Source organism: Cebus imitator, unplaced genomic scaffold, assembly GCF_001604975.1.
Source record: "Cebus imitator isolate Cc_AM_T3 unplaced genomic scaffold, Cebus_imitator-1.0 Scaffold5, whole genome shotgun sequence".
NCBI lineage: Eukaryota > Metazoa > Chordata > Mammalia > Primates > Cebidae > Cebus > Cebus imitator.
In genome coordinates this window covers 2816412-2840550 of record NW_016107320.1, presented here as the reverse complement: position 1 = coordinate 2840550, position 24139 = coordinate 2816412, and the positions used below count along the sequence as shown (strand labels likewise).

The 24139-nt window shown below is 41.6% G+C and overlaps 1 protein-coding gene across 6 annotated transcripts in view; it reads left to right on the top strand.

The window, feature by feature from the left end:
• TRMT9B (tRNA methyltransferase 9B (putative)) overlaps positions 1–24139 on the top strand; it is a 56274-nt gene that overhangs the window by 20747 nt on the left and 11388 nt on the right. For 5 of the 6 annotated variants that reach the window (XM_037740899.1, XM_037740894.1, XM_017535574.2 and 2 more), the window contains one exon: positions 13183–13378. The gene's annotated coding sequence lies outside the window, so the exon portion shown is untranslated. Of the gene's footprint in view, positions 1–5473; positions 5484–13182; positions 13379–24139 lie in introns of those variants that run through there. The other variant, XM_037740896.1, reaches the window with a different exon arrangement.

Genomic DNA, 24139 nt, shown 5'->3' with positions numbered 1-24139 from the left:
CAAAAAAAAAAAAGAAAAAAAAAAAAGAAAAGAAAAGAAAGAAGAGAACAGAATGGAGAAGGGAAGGAAAGGAAAAGAAAGGAAAGGACTTTTCTGACTCCCTGACTTCTCCTTGCCAGCTCCCTTCACTACCCTCGCGGCCCTGCCCCATTAACTAACTGAGCTAAGAGTGAAGGATACACCAAGAGAGGAAACCACCTTTCCCTCTGCAAAGTTCCTGATAGCAGCAGGTCCAAGCTGGAGATGAGAAGTTTCAAATGGTGATGAAACTTGAAGTCTTGATTTTACACTGGATGGGGAATCTTAATTTCAGAAGTGAGAACGTTTTGTGATTTGGAGAGCATTTATTTATTATTGAAAGTTCATGAAGACATCTGTGGCCCTGCCTGAGTTTCATTCAAGGGCAATAGAAGAGTGAGCCCCAGCAGAATAGGTTTCCAGGGATATGAGTCGCTACAAGTCCTGCTTGTTCCAGACAACAGGTTGGCCAATAGATGTTTCAAGTGGCGATGAAGGCTGGGAGTAAAATGAGGCAGTCTGGGGTGCTATCTGCACTGCAGTAAATGTAATGTTGTGGGGTTGATGAAAAGTAAACCACTGCATTATGTGTAAAATAAAAGCATTTCACTTCTCTTGCATGAAAAGGGACATGAGGTAGGGCTGATTCCCTTGAAGCTTCGTATAATACCATGGGCTCAGGGTTTATTACTTCTGCTGGCCGATGGAGCACTCAGCAGTGCCAATCACAAGATCAGCCTGGAGAGGAGAGGAATGTGTTACTGCACACATAGATAGCTGTCAACCTTGCCAATATGGTCACCTTGCTCATGACCCCAAAGGACCAAGCACAAGAGTGTCAAGCATGGAGGTCACCATGACCATCTTAATTTCTTGAGTTAAAAATTTTCTTGTCTGGGCGTGGTGGCTCACGCCTGTAATTCCAGCACTTTGGGAGGCTGAGGTGGGCAGATCACGAGGTCAAGAGATCAAGACCATCCTGGCCAACATGGTGAAAACCTGCCTCTACCAAAAATACAAAAATTAGCTGGACATGATGGCACATACCTGTAGTCCCAGCTACTTGGGAGGCTGAGGCAGGAGAATCACTTGAACCCTGGAGGCAGAAGTTGCAGTGAGCCAAGATTGTGCAACTGTACTCCAACCTGGTGACAGAGAGAGGCTCCGTCTCAATATATATATATTCTTGCAGCTGGGCACAGTGGCCCATACCTGTAATCTCAGCACTTTGGGAGGCCAGGGCAGGAGGATGGCTTGAGGCCAGGAGTTCAAGACCAGTCTGGGCACTATAGCAAGACCCTGTCTCTAAAAAAAAAAAAAATACAAAAACATTAGCCAGGTGCCATGGCATGTACCTGTAGTCCCAGCTACTGTGGAGGCTGAGGTGGGAGGACTGCTTGAGGAGGTCAAGGCTGCAGCGAGCTGTGATTGCATCACTGCACTCTAACCTGGACAACAAAGTGAGACCCTGTCTCCAAAAAAAAAAAAAAATAGTGTGGAGTCTTAATTAGGGAAAGGGAGTCAGCCTGGCAGGACCAGGGAAAAGCAAAGAGATAAAGCAAGTAAGTATAGGTCTGCTTTTCTTCATGTCCGAGGACATATAGCCCTCCTGAGCAAATAACATACATAACTCACAAACTTCCTGCTTATCATCAAACACTTCTATTTATCATCAAGCTCTTCGGCTGACAGAAGAATGCAGGCAGGTGAGCTCCCTGCTACCTTGGCATTATCAATCAGCCCAAGAACTAGCCTAGAAAATCTCCAGCAAGCCTTTGTTTCCTGGCAGTCAGCAACTCTTCTGCTGATTCTGCCTGTTGTAACCATGCAACCTATTTTCCTATTTTCTCTAATAAATCTGCCCTTCTTTACCTACAACTGTCCTGGTAAATTCTTTTACCCCTGCACCACTGGCCCAGATAGTTGCCACTCGCCTGCAACAGAGAGACAGACAGACAGACTGATGGATTGATAGATTCTTGTACTGTGAGATAAATGATAGATAGATAGATGGATTCTTGTACTGTGAGCATTTCTGAGTTCATTTATATGAGTCTTCCTCAAACTGTTTCTGTGTCACTAACCAGCCAATATAGTAGCCACTGCAGGGCAGGAAACAGTCCCACTCACCACACCTTAGTTGATCTTTGACCAAGATATATACAGCATCTCAACTCTGGTTAGGCCAGGTTTTGATTTAACAGATGAGCAAGCTCCTAGAACCACATTCAGTTGGCCAGGTTGGCACATGAACTCCAGAATCTCTGGTAAGCTCACCCACGTTGATCAACTCAGTAGAGTCTATAATTACACTTTTCTGTCTTTGGCAGTCACCTTCGGAATCCACATGTGTGGAGACTTATCCCAGATCTTTGCCTTCTAAATTCAACAGTCTATAAATCTTCTGGTATGTAAGCCTTCTGGGTTTGACTTTGTAATATTTTTTCTCTGGAACGTGCAGAAAAGTGGCAAGTTACAGAACTGGGGACAGTGAAAGGGGGAGGGAATGTGGTGATGTGGAATGGGCTGAGCTATCTCCCTCTTACAGCAAACTCGCTCTGATGGGGGAATGGTGAGCCTATGAGGAAGTAAGGGTTGTCCTTTTCAGGAGAGTGAGGGAGTGCTGCATCCAAAATTCTCATTCCTATTCTCAGGGCCCAGTTTTGCCTCCTGCAGGCAATATTCTGACTTTCACATAAAATACATGGGAGGGGGGGCTGTGAATTCAAGGAATTTGGCAGCCTATAGATTATCACTTACCTAGAGTTTATATTTCAGCTGCCTTAGCACTACAGCTTCAAGAGTACAGCACTACAGACACAAGCCTGTGTCCGAGTTAAGAATTAATTCGGAGGTCACAGTGAGCCAAGGTAGCACCACTGCACTCTGGCCTGGGTGACAGAGTGAGACTCCATCTAAAAAAAAAAAAAAAAAAAAAAAATTGAGGTTTTTTTTTTAGACGAAGTAGACAAGTCTCACTCTGTCACCCAGGCTAGAGTGCAGTGGTGTGATCTTGGCTCATTGCAACCTCTGCCACCTGGGTTCAAGCAATTCTCCTGCCTCAGCCTCCTGAGTAGCTGGGATTATAGGCACCTGCCACTGTGCCGCACTAATTTTTCTGTTTTTAGTAGAGACAGGGTTTCACCATTTTGGCGAGGCTGGTCTTAAACTTCTGACCTTGTGACCCACCCGCCTCGGCCTCCCAAAGTGCTGGGATTACAGGTGTGAGCCACCACGCCCGGCCTTTGTTTTTTGTTTTTTAAGCTCTTTCAAATGCCTTCCTGCCTTCTTGAATTCCTCATGCCCTTGGTAGCATTCTCCAGCGAGAATGGTGTTCGCCCCTGTAGCCTTGCCCTATTTGGATACCTAATTCCTGCAACTGCAGGTGACTAGTTAAATTAGCTTTCTGCTACTGTATGCCAATGGTTGCCAGAGTTCCATTCTAGACTTAATGATGTTTTTCAGAATCTTTGTATTTCTCTTGGAATGGCCGGAACACTGACTGAAACATTTTTTAAAATTTAGTTAAAATTGTGAATTGCAAGCAACACGAATGAATTCTGGATATGTTTAGCAGAGAAGAACATTTCCTGGAAAACTGTAGGAACTGTACAGAATCAGGATAACCTGGGCCAGAAAATGGGTTTGAAACCTGATCACCTGAGAAGGACAAGGGCTCCTTTTAGTGGGAGTGATGTGGCCAGACACTGTCACCACGCCTGTGCCTTTGAATGACTCGCTTTGCATTCAGAGTCCAGGATCAGAGTTCATATTTGACTGAATCTAGGTCATATGGCCAGGCATCTATATTTGTTTCCTGGGGCTGCTGTAATAAATGACCACAAACTGGTTGGCTGAAAACAACAATTTATTCTCTCGCAGCCCTGGAAGCCAGATGTCCTAAATCAAGTTGTCAGCAGGGCTCTGCTCCCTTCAAAGGCTCCACAGGAAAATTCTTCCTTGCCTCCTTCAGCTCTCAGTGGGCCCAGGCACTCTTTGGCTTGTGCCCGTGAAACTCCAATCTCTGCCCTCTGTCTTCTGTCTATTATAAGGAGACTTGTCATTGGCATGTAGGGCCCACCCAGATAATCCAAGATGATCTCACCTTGAGATCCTTAATTACATCTATAAACCTTTTTTTTCCAAATAAGGTCACGTTCCCAGGTCCCAGAGGTTAGGATGTGGGCATATCATGGTGGGACTACACCATCTCACCAGGGGACAGGGAGTGGGATTAGCTCCCTGCTTTGGTGTCTATGGTGAGAAGCAAGGCTCCACATCCCGCCAGCACTACAGACTACCTAGTTGAGTATAAAATGCCCTGAGATGTTAAAGTCGAAATAAACCAAACGATTGCCACCACGGTACTAGTGCCAAAGCCTATCATATAATACAGAGGAGACACAAGAGAGCACGGGAGACAAATCCTACGTGAGGGACAAGAAAGGCTTCGTGACACAAGCTGAACCTTCAATGATAGTTCTGTCTGTTAGGTGGTATAGAGGAGAAAGGAAGTTCCAGGTACAGAGAGAATATATGAGCAAAAAGCATGAAGGTATCAAATGTCCAAAGCATTCCAGGAATTGCAAGTCCAGAGAGAGCAGTGGCACTAGATAAGGCGCTGGTGCTGGAATGTAAATCCATGAATTCCCTATGCAGATTCCTTTTTCTTTGATTTCTTTGATCACTGTAAGAGCTTTTCCGTGATAGAAGCAACACATTGGTTTACATTCTGGTGCAAAGTCCTCTCTGTAACAGAGAGGTCACTGGCTGGCTACTTCAAGAGGCAGTGGCAGAGCGTAGGTCGTGAATTGGGGGCGGGACGTCATGAGCAAAGATGCAGATGAGATATTGTTGAAAACATCAAAAAGACCTATGAGTAGCAGTGATGAGAAGAAGGAAGTGTTTGTGTAGTAGTGACAGTGAAGGTGACATTGTCAACACTGCAGAAAAAGTGCCTATCAATGGCATGGTGAAAAGGTGCGATGGCTTATTGAGGGACTAGAGCAGTGAGCAGCCATAACACAAGAAATCATGCTGGTTTATAGAATCAAAGAGAGACTTCTAAGGAAAAATACATAAATAAATAAAAGATCTTAATGAGCCAGGTGACTCTGGAGGAAACATTTTTTTTTTTTTTTTTTTTGAGACGGAGTTTCGCTCTTGTTACCCAGGCTGGAGTGCAATGGCGCGATCTCGGCTCACCGCAACCTCCGCCTCCTGGGTTCAGGCAATTCTCCTGCCTCAGCCTCCTGAGTCACTGGGACTACAGGCACGCGCCACCATGCCCAGCTAATTTTTTGTTTTTTTAGTAGAGACGGGGTTTCACCATGTTGACCAGGATGGTCTTGATCTCTTGACCTTGTGATCCACCCGCCTCGGCCTCCCAAAGTGCTGGGATTACAGGCTTGAGCCACCGTGCCCGGCTGGAGGAAACATTTTTTAAAAACCATCTTGCAGGCTGGGTGTGGTGGCTCACGCCTGTAATCCCAGCACTTTGGGAAGCTGAGGAGGGTGGATCACCTGAGGTCAAGAGTTCAAGACCAGCCTGGCCAACACAGTGAAACCCCATCTCTTCTAAAAATATAGAAATTAGCTGGGCATCCTGGCGGGTGCCTGTAGTCCCAGCTACCTGGGAGGATGAGGCAGGAGAATCGCTTAAACCCAGGAGATGGAGGTAGCAGTGAACCAAAATGGTGCCACTGCACTGCAGCCTGGGCAACAGAGCAAGACTCCATCTCAAACAAAACAAAAAAAAACAGTAATAGTAAAAGCTTTCTAGCAGAATGTCTTGGCATCCCTGGAGGCCCCTCTTCCTGGTCCCTCAACTGCTTCCGATTTTTCTTCTTGCCTTAAAAAATAAAATACAGTGTACAGTAGCCTTTTAATCAAAACATAGCATTGCAGGTGAGACTGAAAGTCTGCTCCTACTTATTGCTGTTAACAGCTGTCACAGGTACCTAGTGCTGTTGTGCTGCCTGGCTAACCTGAACACTTTTTTTACTGTTAAGTACTTAAGTGTGAATAAGTATATGAACATGATTGCTTATCAAAAGCATATAAATTTAGAGTCAGGAATGATGGTGAGGTTACACAATCACAGATTGTCTACATGGGTGGCTGAGATACTAACACCTTTTCCTTCTGATAGTTCAATGTACACAAACTTCGTTTCATGCACAAAATTATTAAAAATGCGGTATAAAATTACTTTCAGTCTTTGTATGTAAGTATCATGAAACATAAATGAATGTTGTGTTTAGACTTGGGTGTCACCCCGAAGAAATGGCCATTCTGCAAATATTCTAAAATCCAAAAGCTAAAACACTTCTGGTCCCAAGCATTTTGTATTACATAAGGGATACTCAAACTGTAATAACTCCATGAGTGCCTCTTTGGGACCAATTGTGTTACAAATTTATTTTACAAAATATACTAATGTATAATTCATCCTCAGGTTTCCCCTTAATTCCATCCTTAGAAAATCATTAGATGACTTACAGCTTTATAGTTGAAAACCATGATCTTCATTTAAAAGCTCTTTCTTGAGCAATCTTTTTTTGGTCAAATGGCTTTGGGATTCCTTGTCCTCTCTCCTGCCTAAACCTTCCTTCCTGGGAGAAAAGAGGATGAGTAATACATGTTCCATTTCTTCTCTGCTATTGCCTTTCGTATGTGATAGCAGAGCAGTCTTCTCCCAAGTTGCTATTTTGAGGGACCTATTGCTTTTATCTCAACACAAACTGAGAGCTGTTTTTGCCAGACTGACACCAGCAGCCAATGTCTAGGGGAAGCCGGATGCTGTATTTTCATTTTCCTTCAATCTGGTGTTTGATTTTCCTGTTTGTTTCTGACATTCTCTCATCTACAAAATCAAAATGAGTTGTAATATAGTTGCAGTGAACATGGCCTTATCATTGCCTATGGAGGAATGGCCTTTGGTAACTGATCTCATGGTCAATATTAAGCTGTGAGCTCTCTTTTCCTAATTTTTACATTATCCTCTTATAACCACCCCTAACCACCATCCCCCCAGTACACACACACACACACACACACTCTCTCTCTCTCTCTCTCACATTCCCCACCCAGATGTTATCATGTTCATTTCCCCTATTTCGTTTTTGGGGCTAATATCCTACTCTTAGTGAAGTCCGTGTAGACACGTACTCCTTGACATTTCTCAAGGAAAACAAAGTGCTCTCAGGAAGTATTTGATCTCTCCCTTAAGATAAACTCCCCTCACATTGTTCACTTTCTTTCAACATGTTTATCAGGGGTAACTTTATAGTTCCTGGTAGGATTCCAGAGAGGATCATATTCTCCCAGTGAAACATATTTTGCTGTTTTGAAGCTCTGAGTTTGTTCTGCTTGTAGAGTTTCAAGGAGAGATGCCAGCTGTTCCTTTCCTTAGCATTTCCATTGTAACCTCTCTGGCATACCATTAAGGAGTTCTGTGTAGGGGAGAAAATATTTATGGGGCTGTTTTACTTGCTTCACTACTTAGAGGGAGTTGGCACCAGAGTCAAAGTGTCACCCCAATGTAGAAAAGCTAATATTGCTTGCTGTCTATAATTTTGTATCCACCCATCATATGCTTACTCCTGGCTATGGTTATTCAGCTGTTACTCCGTGTTACTCCTGAATTAGTCTGTAGCTTTGAGAGAGCAGAAACCACCCATCTCTGCTCATGTTACAGCTGCCAAAGCATCTGTTGCCTAGTAGGTGCTTCGTCAACATTTCTCAAATTACATTTAGTTATAATAGAGCTCTATTGTACATGGCTAGCCTCTCATCTAATACTGACATCTACGGGACTTAAGAGTTTGTGATCCTTCTTGTTCTAGCTTCATTTCTTTTCTTACTGTGTGTATTCTCTTTTGGTTTAATATACTCTAATGTCCCTAATGGGCTATGAACTAGGATAATTATTACTTTTATTTTATTTTTATTTATTTAATTTTTTTGAGACAGAGTCTTACTGTGTCTCACAGGCTGGAGTGCAGTGGCATGATCTTAGCTCACTGCAACCTCTGCCTCCCAGGTTCAAGCGGATTCTCCTGCCTTAGCCTCCTGAGTAGCTGGGATTACAGGTGTGTGTTACTGCACCCGGCTAATTTTTGTATTTTTAGTAGAGACGAGGTTTCACCATGTTTTCCAGGCTGATCTTGAACTCCTGACCTCAGGTGATCCACCTATCTCAGCCTCCCAAAGTGCTGGAATTATAGGAGTGAGCCACTGCACACAGGCAATGATGATTTTTAAATGAAGTTCTCCTGAGCTTCACATCCATCTAACTTTGTGGTTCTTCAGATACCACAGAGACGATATGCCCAAGTCTAAAATCTACACCTCCTATCGCATTCCCTCTGATGGTGAACCACGGCACTGGCTACCCAAGAGCCATCTTTTTCTCCTTCTTTTCTGTTCTTCATGTATTTATACAGTAGACATTTATTGGGCAATATAAAAAAATACAAAAAAGATGCAGTGAAAATAAGACACATTGTCCCTGTCTAGAAAGTGCTGCCATCAATTATGGAACATATGTTCAAACACCTGATACCATAATATAAAATATAATGCATTGCTGACCATTATGGCATTTCAAAATCAGTTACCAATATCTAGCCCTTCTTATGTCCTATTTCCCGCAAATGCATACATCTTAAGTAAACTAATTTGGATGTATTTCCATGCATTCCAAAGGAAGAGTTTACTAGAGTTTATATACTGCCATTACTAAAGTTTCCTTTTGTTTACCTTGTATTCTTTCTTCTTCATTTTAGGATAGTAGTGGTACATGGTACTATATCAGCTTTATTATCAGAGCTTCATCTTCGGCATGTTCCCTGCCTTAAGTCTTCATGAGTCACCAAGTCCTTTTAATTTGGTTCTTTCTCTTTAGTATCTCTTGTATTTAATCATTTCTAAGCATCATTAATATCATTATTTGTGAACATATTTAACCAAGTTCTTTCTCTGTCTTCATTGTACACCCATCCATGCAGTGCCAGTCTACACTACTGCCAGAGGCAATTTCTAAAACCCAGATCAACTTTTGTCATTTTTCTTGTTGAAATAATTCAGTAGTTCCCCATGATGTTCAGAAGCTGAACTAGGCCCTATGTGATCTGACTCTTACCTACTCCTGCAGCCTCTTATTTGCTTTCCTGCCTCCCTTTCTCCTCACCATCTGTATAGTTAAGAGTGTGAACTCGGCTACATGCAGTGGTTCATGCCTGTAATCCCAGCAATTTGGGAGGCCGAGGCAGGCAGATCACTTGAAGTTGGGAGTTCGAGACCAGCCTGACCAACATGGAGAAACCCTATCTCTACTAAAAATATAAAAAGTAGCTGGGCTTGGTGGTGCATGCCTGTAATCCCAGCTAGTCAGGAGGCTGAGGCAGGAGGATCACTTGAAACCAGAAGGCGGAGGTTGCAGTGAGCTGAGATCGTGCCATTGCCCTCCAGCCTGGGCAACAAGAGTGAAACTCCATCTCAAAAAATAGAAAAAAAGAATATGAACTCTAGGGTCAAACTGTCTGGGTTCAAATCCTGGCTCTGCCGCTTACTAGCTATGTAACTTTGGAAAAGTCACTTAGGTCCTCTGTGCCTCCGTTTTCCTATCTGTGAAATGGGAGAAGTAGTTATCCCTATTTAATATAGTTATTTGGAATAGTCAATGAGTTAATATGTGTTAACTGCTTACAACAGGGCCTGGCCCATAGCAAATAATTAATACGGACATTTCTCAACTTATGATGGGGTTACATCTCAATATACCCATTACAAGTTGAAAATATTATAAGTCAAAAATGCATTTAGGCCTGGTGCAGTGACTCACGCCTGTAATTCCAGCATTTCAGGAGGCCAAGGCAGGAGGATTATTTGAGCCCAGAAGTTTGAGGCCAGCCTGGGCAATGTAGGGAGACCCTATTTCTACAAAATAACAAAATTAGCTGGGTGTGGTGGTGTATGCTTATCGTCTAAGCTACTTGGGGTGCTGAGGCAGGAGGATTGCTTGAGCCTGGGAGGTCAAGGCTGCGGTGAGCTGTGATCACGCCACTGCATTCCAGCCTAGGCAACAGAATGCAGACCTTCTCTCAAAAAAAAAAAAAAAAATGCATTTAATACACCTAACCTTCAGAGCATCATAGCCTACTGCCCTAGGTGCTCAGAACACTTACATTAGCCAACAGCTGGGCAAAATCACTTGGCAACAAGGAACACTATTGAGTCTTAGTTGTCTACCTTCATAATGGTGTGGCCAACTGGGACATGTGGTTCTCTGTGGCTTCCCAGCATTGGGAGAGAGGATCCCAGTGCATGTCATTAGAGTGGAAAAAGATCAGAATTCAAAATTCAAAGCACAATTATTACTGAATGTGTATCACTTTCACACCATCATAAAGTCAAACCTTCATAAGTGTGGGACCATCAGTGTATATTTGTGTGTGTGTGTTTCTGTTATTGTTGTTGTTATTCATTTATTGGCTTTGTTCCTTTCTTTTTGTGCATGCTGTTTCCTGTGCCTGGAATCATCCCCTTCTTTTCAACTGGCTGACCCCACTCATCTTTTGAACTTCAGTTTAGGTATCAGCCCCTTGAGGGAGCCTTCAATTCCCCCTTCCCACTCCAGGCTGGATTAGTTGCATCACCTGTGTGCTCTTGTAGCACTGGTGCACACCCACATCTTAACATTCATTACACCAGATAAGGGGTATTAACGTTGTGATTTTGAACACTGTAAGTGACCTAAAGGTCTATGATGTTGAATAATTTGTAATAACACAAGATGATTATCTTATGATTGTATGAATATATGATCATTGTATCCATCCATTCTCAGGCTGCTAATAAAGACATACCCGAGACTGGGTAATTTATAAAGGAAAGAGGTTTAATTGACTCACAGTTCAGCATGGCTGGGGAGGCCTCAGGAAACTTAGAATCATGGTGGATGGGGAAGTAAACATGTCTTTCTTCACATGGTGGCAGCAAGGAGAAGTGCCGAGCAAAAGGGGGAAAAGCCCCTTATAAAACCATCAGATCTTGTGAGAACTCACTCACTATCATGAGAACAGCATGAGGGTAACTACCCCCATGATTCAATTACCTGCTACCAGGTCCCTCCCACAACTCATGGGGATTATGGGAACTAAAATTCAACAGGAGATTTTGGTGGGGACACAGCCAAACCATATCAATTATATTATTTATAGATGATTACATCAAATAATCTTGATTCTTAGTATTAAATAGGTAAGATATGAGTTTGGGGAATCACATTATCTCAAGATGTATCCATCCCAAAAGTAAAGGTTCTACTGCACTTCAATTTTGTATTTATTTGTATGCTTCCAATATTAAATTCTGGCGTCCTGAATGGGGTGAGAACTGTTTTATCTTTATCCCTAGTGCCTTACATCTACCAGAGATTCAGTTAATATTTATTGAAAAGAGATTTTTTTCAAAAATCTGGCTTTGCCCCTGAGCCATGGTTTGAAGTGCTGACCTCTTCCTAGGAAAATACATGCATGGCTCATTTCAGAAGGTTAAAGGTACAGACCTTGCCTTAGAAGATGGCTTCCTGCTTAGTCAAAGAGAAGAGGAGAATAAAGTGTTTCTTTCAATACTAAATATGACCGATTTAATAAAAGGGCTCAATTGGAATTCAACTCCTTTTAGACAGTTATGACCCCATTCTATCTTTGCCCAGCAACTTCTTGGAGAACATGATATGATTCATGCATTTTAGACAGAGGCAAATTTGGATCCTAATTTAGGAAAATGAAGGGAAGTCAGTCATATTTTTAGGTGTTTTGGGTGCCTGACTTGGGCATATAGACAAGCCTCCTGCCCAGATAGCTCACATATGCCTCCTACCTTCTACACTAGCTACAATTCTTCTCATTGGTACTCTTACTGATGGGGGCATTGAAGACTTTGTCTTCAGTAGCTTATCTGAGAGGTCTAACACATTTAGGCACAAATGCTTGAAGGAAAGGCACATAAACAGCCACCTTGGCTGATGACGGTCAATTGCCCAGGTCAGAGCCTGACAGAGTAAGTCCAGGCGGAGGACCTTTAGCTTTGGCCTGTTACAGGGACTCAGTTTGCAAACATCATCGCTCTTACAGTTAAAGCAGGCTCTAAGATTCCATGAGGAGAGATAAGATGCTTTGACTGGTAGTTCTTTGAAGATACTTCTTAAATGCACTTCTAAAAATTTACCTTCTGTGGCTCTCAATGTCACAGATCACGTGCCTACACATGAGTGAGATGTGGTGGGGATTAAAATCTATACGCAAATTCTAAAGGATTGGAGTGGGGCTGGTGTGGGGGAATGTTGGGGGAAAGCATATGCATCTCTGAGTAGGAAAGTCACCTGCACCCTGCCATCGTGAGAATCCCTGGGTGTAATAAGAGGTATGGTTTGTGGCAGTTTGGTGAACACACAAGTGATAAGGAAACTAGGAAAAATGGTTGCAGGCTAAAACTTAGATTATGATCCGTTCAACCTACTTGCAGACAAGCAATTAGGGTCCAAGGTGTTATAGAATGGGCTTTTCCTATTATATCAGGCATCTCTCGGGATCTCCTTATATACCCCAAGACATCTATATTACAAAATGGTTTTTAGTGCATTATTTTTTTTTAATGACTCAAAGCCTTTTGATGGGTTTCATGACAAACTCTTATGAACAAGAAGAAAAATGTGAACAAGGGTAAGTAACTAGAAGTACTTGTCAAAGTGACATGCAAGTAGCTGGTAATATGGAAAATACTGAGCAGTCCAATTGTACTGGAATGATTTAGTACAATTTGGTAATATCGTCTTAGATAGTATACATTTAATTAAGTCCCTGGAATCAGAGTTGACTTTCAATGTTTCCAATTTTCCCAGGAATAAGATGAAATCATTCAATTTAATTTTAGGAGAAAGTATTGTATGTTTATAGAAAGTTTAGGAATCGATTTATTGGCCTATTGATTTAAACTGCTCTTATAATTCTGGCACACTCCACATATTAGACAATTCTTTCTAATCCCTACTTTACTGGGTAATTTTGCATAGGTCAGGAGGTCAGCGTGGGCTGTAGCTGGTTCCATATATTTATCAAGTGAAATGACATTTAGTATTTGTTTTCTTCCTAATAGGGCCTGTGCTCCCTTCAGAGACTCATACAAGCGATTTATCATGAGAAGGACTGCACTATATCATTTCACTCTTACAAGTTTTCATTTATGTTACACACTGAGAAAGTTATGTAAAGCAACCATCACTCTCTGGAGGTGGAGATTACCGTGATTCATAAAGACGAGGTAATTTTCCTGTAATTACAGGATGTCTCAGGTTAGTAGCTTTCAGTCTTCTGCAACTCACATGCCATGAGGTGTTTTTAGCAATGTGCATCTTCAGTGAACCTAATTTTTCCCAATCCCTATAACTTTAAATGTATGACAATGTGATATAAAGAAGTGAGTTGGAATTTATTTTTGCATGAGATGGGAAATAGTATTTGAACATAGTTGTACAGGGTAAGTGAAAAGTATAAGAACATATGTAGCATTTTTAGAAAGCAAAATACTTTTGTAGGACTTAAATATATTTTTAAATGAGATTTTTATCACACAAAATTTACAACATCATTTTTACTTGGAAATGATATATAGATGTTAAGCTTGAAGTCATATGTATTAAAAAGTAAAATTAACTCATAGGTGGGTGTTGAACAGTGAGAACACATGGACACAGGGAGGGGAGCATCACAAACTGTGGTCTGTTCAGGGGGCTAGGGGAGAGACAGCAGGGGGTCGGGAGGTTGGGGAGGGATAACATGGGGAGAAATGCCAGATATAGGTGACGGGAGAATGGAGGCAGCAAACCACCTTGCCATGTAAGTACCTATGCAACAATCCTGCATGATCTGCACATGTACCCCAGAACCTAAAATACAGTGGAAAAAAAAGTAAAATTAAAAAGCTATGTATTTTGTAACTAGGTATTTTTTATAAGTTGTCTTTTAACTGTTCTGACCAACTTGTATTTTTATTTTAGAATTGTAGTTTAAGTATGCCCTTGAAATTTAAAGAAGAATTTTATGCTCTCTCTCTTTTTAAATTCTGTGTCTTCTGTGGCATTTATAATAGGAGAGCCATTTGTAATATTTATATTTCCTTTTAGTTATGAAAATGGAACCATCATATGCCTAGGTTATATCTATAAAACAGACCTGGCCGGGTGCGGTGGCTCATGCCTGTAATCCCAGCACTTTGGGAGGCCAAGGCGGGTGGATCACCTGAGGCCAGGTGTTCAAGACCAGCCTGGCCAATATGGTGAAACCCCTCTTTACTAAAAATACAAAAATTAGCTGACCATAGTGGCACTCGCCTATAATCCCAGCGAGGAGGCTGGGGCAGGAGAATCGCTTGAACCCAGGAGGCGGAGGTTGCAGTGAGCCAAGATTGCACCACTGCACTCCAGTCTGGGTGACAAGAGCAAGACTCCATCTCAAAAACAACAACAAAAACAAAAACAGACCTCTGGGGCAGCAAATCAGAAAACACAAAATAAAATTGGAAAAGCTTATTTTTAGTTCTGCTTTCCTCCAAGTGCCCATTGACTCAGAGCTTGGCTCTTTAGGATTTATGACCAAAGAGTCAAAGACCTGCTTTTACAGAGTAAAGTATTGTTGTTTTGCAGAGGGATCTATGAAACAGTTCCTTGATTCATTGGCTCTCCAATTAATTATTGAGTGATGCTCTGTGTTCTGCATTATCCCAGGCTCTGTGATGTACAGATCAGCTATAGATATAAGAAAAAGTCACATTTCCATATCTGCCCTCCAAGAACTTATAATTTAGTTGGGAACATATACAGAGTTGGGAGTTCATGACAGTATCCAGGAAAATGACCTAAGAGTGATAGAGATAATAAATTTGCTAGGTGTAGAAGTCCTGGAATGGATGATTTTTCTCTGTAGTTATTCGTGAATCGTTTATGCAGGAGGAAGAAACTGTGCTAGACTTTGCAGACCAGAAGATTTTGGCAGGAGGAAGTGATAGGAGAGCATTGCAGATGAGAGAGAATAGACTGCTGGCTTCAGCAAAGACCTGAATAAGGTCCTGAATAGGTCCCACTGGAAAAAGTGAGTTGATTTGTTTGAGTAGAGCTGAGAGTTTGAGGTACTGTAGTTGCAGGACATAAGTCTGGAAAAAAGTCTGGATTGGATGAGGTCAGGGAGGGTTTTGATGACAGACTGAGGAATGCAAGTGCTATCCCATAGGCAGTAGAGGTCCCCTGAAGAGTTTTCAAGAGGGAGTGAATATTATCCAATGGGTTGTACAGAAAAATTAACCCTAAGCCAGGCACAGTGGCTCACGCCTCTAATCCCAGCACTTTGGGAGGCCAAAGCAGGCCAATCACAAGGTTAGGAGATTGAGACTAATCTAGTGAAACCCTGTCTCTACTAAAAATACAAAAAATTAGCCTGGCATGGTGGCACGTGCCTGTAGTCTCAGCTATTCAAGAGGCTGAGGCAGGAAAATCACTTCTAAGCTGAGTTCCAAGGTACAGTTTCTAATTTCTCATGCTTTCATTTGAAGATGTGTCAGTTTATACACACATAGGGCTCACCAAAAATTTCCTTTTTTAATAATTTCCTATTACTCTGCAAATGAAGATATTAAACTCCAACATAATACAACTCTGGACTTCCTAGAGCAAGAATTTTTTACCTTTGGCATTATTTTGGATTTTAGTTTCTTGACACAAACATTCAAGCAAATTTCAGTTGCAGTTAGAAGTTGTCAAAAAGTGATAAATGTGTAAAAACTATATGAGAAATTGATATTTGAATATATAAATCTAGTTTTGAGTCTTAATTGGAGTAGATATAAACAAATATATACAAAATTATATATTTTTACCTTTTCTTTTTTTCTCTCTATTCTTTATAGCTGTTAAGTAGTAGCTCTTAACTCTTTGTCCAGTTTTCTTACTTCCCATTTCTGATTTTCTTTGCAATAACATATGTGAAGCCCATGATAATCACTCAATACACATATTCATTTCCCTTTTTCTTCTCCTTTTCACTTCCCCTGGTTTCTTTCTTTTTTTCCTTGTCATTCTGCCTTGATTCTTTCCTTGATTTTTATTTAAAAAACTTTATTGATACGTATTTTTGTCTCCTTCGTGTTGTTTTTGTTTTTGTTTTTGTTTTTTTGGAGGGAACCCTGATTCTTCTATTAGTTGGGTGTGTTTCAGGAGATTAACCATCCAGATATCAATTAGGCTCCAAGTCTTTGTTATCTTAGGTTCTAAGGCTTATAAATATTACACAATTTTTCAGAAAGATTTTATTGTCTGCAGAATAAAAAGCTCAGCAGATTTTTCCAGTAAGTGCACACATAAAGAGCCTCATAAACAGTAGACTAAATATTACAGATGTTCCACGTAGGAGTAATAAATGAGGACACTCTCATTTGTCCATACATTTTTCATAAGGTACTGATGTAACTGAGAATTGTCTTAACAAGTAATAGTAACAATGAAACAGCAAGGTAATTAGAGAATGAAGATAAATAGCTGCTACCTGCTGCTACAAGCTGAGGATCATGTATCCTCCTTTCTGGACCCTTTACACAACTTATGTTCCCATCTATTGAGATCAGTAATCCTCATGTATTATTATAGTTTTGCTGCTTGGAAGCTGTGGCTGGCACAATTCATCCTTAATTTCACTTTGAATTATTGAGTAAAGCTATTTAATGTGTAATAAACTCACAAACATAGGGTAGGTAAAATGAATTTCCTTCCTCTCATCATACTGATGAGTCACTTACCTGCTGCCTTAACTGAAATAGCTTCTTTACTGAGAAGTTCTTTGCTGGTTACTGGATAATATGGCATTGGACATTATCTCATTTAAGTCACTTATTTCTTCAGTTAGATTTCTTCTGAGGTAAAACTCTTTCAGTAGTTTCTGTATATACTATGACACAATCTTATTGAATGGGGATACTGCATTGACATTTCACCTGACCTTTGAACCCAGTGATCTCCAGTTTCTAGCTGCCCAGAAGGCACTGGCTGGATGGAATTCATCCCTCATGGGAACAGCATAACACAGATGAGAGAGGATACTCTGCCCAGTTTCAAGTTCTAACCTGAAAGTATGTAACAACGCAATTGCCTGAAAGTAAAAGGGGGTTTTAATTGAAATTACATGAACCAAAGTATATATATCATAAATGTACAAATAAATGAAAGAATTTTTCATAAGCTGAATGCCCTCATATAACCAGAGCTTAGATCAAGAAACAGAACATTACCAGCACCCCAGGACCACCTCCCGACCCCCAGTGCTCCCTGCCGGGTGCTACCCCAGGCAGCCTCTATCCCACTTCTAATGTCCTACATTTGTTTTTGTACCTTCTTTATCTTATTTTATTTTGTATTTTCTCTGATCTATCTATGGGCTCATGTTTTTGTACTTTCTATAAATGGAATCCTGGTGTGTGTATTCTTTTGTGGACTTCCCTTTCAACATGATATTTATGGAATTGATACCATTTGGATGTTTGTCCCCTCCAAATCTCATGTTAAAATGTGACCCCCAATGTTGGAGGTAGGGACCATTGGGAGGTGTTTGGGTTATGGGGGTGGAACCCTTAGGATGGCTTAGTGTCCTCCTGTGGTAACAAGTGAGTTCTTGCTCTGTCAGTTCACATGAGAGCCAGTTATTTAAATGAGCCTGGCATCTCCTCCCCCCTCTCTTGCTCCCTCTCTGACCTGTGACACACGTGCTCTTCATTCACCTTCCACCATGAGTAAAAGCTTCCTGAGGCCTCACCAGGATCCAATCAGATGCTAGTGCCATGCTTGTACAGCCTGCAGAATCGTGAGCTAAATAAACTGCTTGTCCTTATAAATTATCCAGCCTCAGGTATTCCTTTACAGCAACACAAAATGGACTAATATAGGGATTGATCCCTATTGTTGCATGTGGATGCAAACTTTTACTCTTTTAACTCTGGTAGCATTTCATTCTATGAATACACCACAATTTATTTGATCATTTTACTGATGATGGGCACATGTGCAGATTTGTGCTTCCTAGAAGAGTGCTTCTTTGGATATTCTAGCATATGTCTTTTGGTGAATATAGGTGTACATTTCTTTTGGATATATGTATATACCTTTAGGAGTGGGGTGCTGGGCTATAGGATATGCATATGCTTAGCTTTAGTTTGTACTGCCAGGCAGATTTCCAAACAGATTGAAACCATTTACGTTTCTTCCAGCAGTGTATTAGAACTCACCGATTCCATGTTTTCACCAACACTTGGTATTTTTTGTGTTTTTCATTGCAGCCGTTCTTTTGTGTAGGTGGTAGGATACCATTGTGGGTTAAATTTGCAGTTCCCTGATACTAGTGAAGTTGAGCCCTTTTGTGTGTGTTTCCTGCCCATCTCCTGCCCATTGTGAAGTGTCTGTTAAAGTCTCTTGCCCATTTTTCCATTGTGTTGTTTGTCTATTGCTTTTTGATTTTTAAGAATTGTTTCTATTCTGGATACTACTCAATTGTGTGCTGTATGTATTATGAATACCTCTTCACACTCTTTGGGTTGAATTTTCACTCTCTTCATGGTGTCTTCATTTTAATATAGCCTACTTTATTTTTTCTTTTATGGTTAGCACTTTATATGACCCTTTGTAAGAAACTTTAACTTACTCCAAGGTCATGAAGATGTTCTGTATTCTCCTCTAAAAGCTTTGTATGATTGTGAGAGGATTTAATTCATAAACGTATGTCAGTATTTGGAGACAGAACTGTTTTATTCAAACCACATGTGTTTTCCATTGAGCTAAAACATGGAGGGCTGACTACAGGGAAGAGGGTGGTACAGAAAGAAGATAGATGTCCTGGAAGTTCCCATCATAAACAAATGAGAAATCCTTTCTGACGATAGGACTAAGTGCTTATAGCCCATTATCCTGGTCTCTGTGCTAAATTCTTAGGAGGAGTGGGTATGATAAGCACCATCTTGAGGACATTCAGTTATAGCACCTCTTCTCTGGGGACAAGGAGCCACTCTTGGGGACAAAACAAAGCCTTCTCAGAGTTCACTAGATTTCTTTGGGTCAAGTACAGAGTCTCACCTCCTTGATGATACCGTTAAAAAAACCTTTTCCCTGGAAGCCTTTTCAATTCCTCGGAATATTTTTTACTATTTGCACCTGTGTGCAAATATGTGCGTAGCTTTCCAGTGATCATTAAGAAGTTGGAAAACTTTGGGAAAAAACTTTAACTTTAACTTTAACTTTTTTATTTGTTGAAACATCAAATACTCACAGTTGTCTTTGAAACTCACAAGGAATTTGGTTACATACATAAAATTCATGTGGAAAATACTGTAGGAAATTTAAATCCACAGCATTTAAAATTTAAATCTTCAGTGTTTATAAAGTTAGCTGTAAAATGTCAGAAAAACAAAATAGATTCATATTGCTTACACACTTAAAAATAACTCTCTTTTAGGTTACTTGATGATAGTAGAGGCCATAGAAAACTTAGAGAAAGATCTCAGGGGCTGCTGTTCAGATACTACAAATTCTGAGCTTGAAATTGAAGTCATTTTTAAAATGCGTATTGCAAGGAATCAAGTTTATGTCAGTTACCACGTAACATTTGCAAGTGCAATAAAGCAAAACTTACTTGCTCTAGTGTTCTATAAATTGTATTGCCTGATTGATTCCTTGAGGAAGGGGAAATGTAAATAGACTAAACTCTACTGAGATTCTGATTTAAAAGAAAATCTCACAGTGTTTCTGTTTTTCTCTTGTGTGGGCAGTTATAGCCAGCCATATGTTTACTTTGTAAGTTTCAGTTGAAGGTGCAATATAAGCTGTTTCAATTTGGGTGGAAGTTTTGTCAGACCTCACAAATTAGATTTATACTTAATTAGGAGTTTGCTAGGAAATTTTGCAGGGGCTGTGGGCAGGTTCATACTGATGAAAAACAACCTATTACATTGTAAGGGTAAATCCTGAACAGCTCTTCCTTGAAATGGAAGGAATTATGGAATTACATTATCATCATTTGGTGATATTTGTAGTAACAGTTGGGGCAAGAATCTGGTAGATGCTAAAACTGGTGGGTGAACAAATAAGAAACAATATTTGCATAGTCTGAAAGTCTCTCTCCATACAGGAAAGTAACTTGGCAGACACCATCTTACCCAGGTACTTCCCACTTCCCAGGAGAGGGGTAGAGGTACGAGGACAGAGGCTGTCCAGGGACAGTACCTTCTCTCTAGTTAACACTCCCATCTGCCAGTTTGCACGTGTAGGGCTCTCTCCCTTTCCCACCTCTTCAGGGCGATCACTCCCTCTGTTAACCAAAGCCAGTACTACTCTCTGTACTCAGAGCCAGATTCCATTCTCATTATGTGTATTTATTTGATCATGTGTTGAGGGTCTACTGTGTCCTAAGTGCTGGGGATTCAGCATTAAATAAGACAAGTCCTTGTTCTCCAGAGTCCTCTAGCAGTGCCAGAGAAAAATATCTAAGTACAACAATTACAGAGCTTTATGATCCCTGTAGAGGTATGCATGAAATACAATAGCTGATAGCCATCAGTAGGGCCAAATTGGTTCTTAAATGATTGAGAATACTTTCATAATGATTGGCAAAAGCCGCAATCTGAGTCCCTGGACACTTCCCTGGGATACCATTCACTCACTTGCCACATTGAACACAATAATTACAGGGTTAAGCCCAAAACAGTACCTGCTCTTGTGCTTTTCTTACTCCTTCCCTGTTGCCCTTATCCTGCCTAGAAGGTCAGGGAAGTCTTCCTGGAGGAGGTGATGCCTTTTCCAAGAATGACTAGAATTTAGCCAGGTAAAGAATAGCATCTGTTCAGGCCCCTGGATGAGAGGGAATGTGTCCACTGCTGAGAAACAGTGGGTCATTGGGTATTAAAGATGGTGGGAAATGACCCTTAGGAAGTCTGGTAAGGCCAGATCAGAAAGGGCCTTATGTGCCCACCTAAGCCAGCTGAACCGAATGGGACAAGCTATAAAATGCCTCTGGAGAAGCTGAAGGTAAGAATTGGGGGGCGGGGAGGAGGGGTGGAGCAAGATGGCCAAATGGAAGGCTCCACTGATAATGTGTCCTCCCCCCACACCCTCCCCACAAGGACCAAAGTTAACACCTATCTACTCACAAAACAGCACCTCCCTAAGAACCAAAAACCAGGAGAGCACTCACAGTGCCTGATTTTGGCTTCATATCACTGAAGGAAGCACTGAAGAGGGTAAGAAATAGTCTTAAATTGCTCATGGCATCCCTCCTTCCACCCCCATGTCAGCAGCCATGTGGCATGGAGAGTCTGTGCTTAGGGGAGGGAGAGCGCTGCATTTGTGAAACACTGTATTGAACTCAGTGCTGCCCTGTCACAGTAGAAATCAAAAGGATGGGGCTGAACTCAGCTGACATTTGCCCACAGAGGGAGCATTTAAACCAGCCCTAGCCAGAGGGGAATCGCAGATACCAGCACTCTAAACCTGAGTTCCTGCAAGCCTCACCACTGTAGGCTAAAGGGCTCGGGGGTACTAAATAAACTTGAAAAGCAGTCTAGGCCACAAAGACTGTAGCTCCTAGGCGAGTCCTACTGCTGACCTGACCTCAGAGCCAGCGGACTGGGTAGGGAGGAGGAAATGCCACCTTCTGGGACACCAGCTAGGACTGCTAAGGGAGTGCTTACACCACCCCTCCCGCAACCCAGGCTACACAGCTCCTGGCTCCAAAAGAAAGTACTTCCTTCTGCTTGAGGAAGGGAGAGGGAAGAGTAAAGACAACTTTCTTTTATCTTGGAAACCAGCTCAGCTGTAGTAGGCTAGGGCCCAGGCAAAGTCCTGAGCTGCTCTGTCCAGGCCCTACTGCCCAGATGACATTTCTAGACACACCCTGGGCCAGAAGGCAACCTGCTGCCTTGAAGGGAAGGACCCAGTCCTGGCAGGACCCATCACCTTCTTACTAAAGAGTCCTTGTGCCCTGAATAAGCATTAGTGATACCCAGTTAGTACACTGTGGGCCTTGGGTGAGACTTTGAGTCTTGCTGGCTCCAGATGAGACTCAGCACATTCCCAGCTGTGGCGGCTACCAGATAAGACTCCTTCTGCTTAGGAAAAGCGGAGGAACAAGGAAAGGGGACTTTGTCTTGCACCTTAGATAGCAGCTTGGCCACAGTGGGGAAGGGGTCTTTGGAAAGGGGAGGGAAGAGTGGGAAGGACTGCATCTCGTGGTTTGAGTGCCAGCTCAGCCACAGTATAATAGAACACCAAGTAGACTTCTAAAGTTTTTGATGCCAGTTCCTGGCTCCTAGGCAGCACCCGTAGACCTGCCCAGGGCCTGGGAGACCTTGCCACTCTGAAGGAAAAGCTTCCCCATCTGCTGATTGTAGAGCCCCAGGGCCTTGTACAAACAGAGGCAGTAGCCAGGTAGTGGTTACAGTGAGCCCTAGGGGGGACCCACTGCTGTGCTAGTTTCAGATTTGACTCAGCACAGCCCCAGTGGTGGTGGCCACAGGAGTGTTTGCATCACCCCACTCCCAGCTCAAGGCATCTCAGAACAAAGAGAGAGGGAGTCATTTTGTTTGGGAGAAAGCAAGGGAAGAGAAGAAGAGTCTCTGCCTGGTAATCCAGAGAATCCTTCCAGATTTTGTCCAAGACCATCATGGTGGTACCTCTATGAGTCTGCGAGAACCACAGTATTAATGGGATGGGGCGCCCCCTAATGTAGATATAGCTTAGGTCTTAGATAACAACACCCAAACTCTTTTGGATACCTGGAAAGCTTTCTCAAGAAGGACAGGTACAGACAAGCCCAGACTGTGACAATATTAAGAGGGAATTTTATAAGTGCCTACATCAAAAAAGAAGAAAAACTTCTAATAAACAACCCAATGATGCATCTTAAAGAACTAGAAAAGCAAGAGCAAACCAAACCCTAAATTAGTAGAATAAAAGAAATAACAAACATCAGAGCAGAAATAAATGAGTTTGAAATGAAGAAAACAATACAATCAATGAACAAAAAGTTGTCTTTTTAAAAAAAATCAAAATTGACAAACTTTTAGCCAGACTAAGGAAAAAAGAGAGAAGGCTCAAATAAATAAAATCATAGATGAAAAAAGGAGACAACTGATTCTGCAGAAATTCAGTGTTTAATTAGTGTCTACTATAAGCAAGTATATGCCAATAAATTGGAAAACCCAGAAGAAATGAATAAATTTCTAGACACATACAGCCTACCAAGATTAAAGCATGAAAAAAATCTAAAACCAATAACAAATAATGAGTTTGAAGCGGTAATAAAAAGTCCCGCAGCAAAGAAAGGCCTGGGACCCAATGGCTTCACAGCTGAATTCTACCAAATATTTAGGGAAAAACTAATAACAATCCCACTCAAATTATTTCAGAAAATAGAGGAATAGGAGATACTTCCAAACTCATTCTATGAGGCCAGTACCAAAACCAGGTAAAGACACATTTAAAAAAAGGAAGGTATAGGCCAATGTCACTGATGAATATTGATGCAAAAATTCTCAACAAAATACTAGCAAACCAAATTCAACAACACATTAAAAAGATCATTCATCATGATGAAGTGGGATTTATCCCAGGGATGTAAGGATGGTTCAAGATGTGCAAATCAATTAATGTGATACCTCATATCACCAGAATGAAGAATAAAAACTGTATGATCATTTCAATTGATGCTGAAAAAGCACTTAATAAAACTTAGCATCCTTTCATGATAAAAGCTCTCAAAAGGCTGGGTGCAGTGGCTCACACCTGTAATCCCAGCTCTTTGGGAGGCCAAGGCAGGCAGATCATGAGGTCAGGAGATCGAGACCATCCTGGCTAACACGGTTAATCACCGTCTCTACTAAAAATTAGCCGGACGTGGTGGCACACACCTGTAGCCCCAACTACTCAGGAGGCTGAGGCCAGAGAATTGCTTGAACCCAGGAGGCAGAGGTTGCAGTGAGCCAAGATCATGCCACTGCACTCCAGCCTGGGTGAGAGTGAGACTCTGTCAAA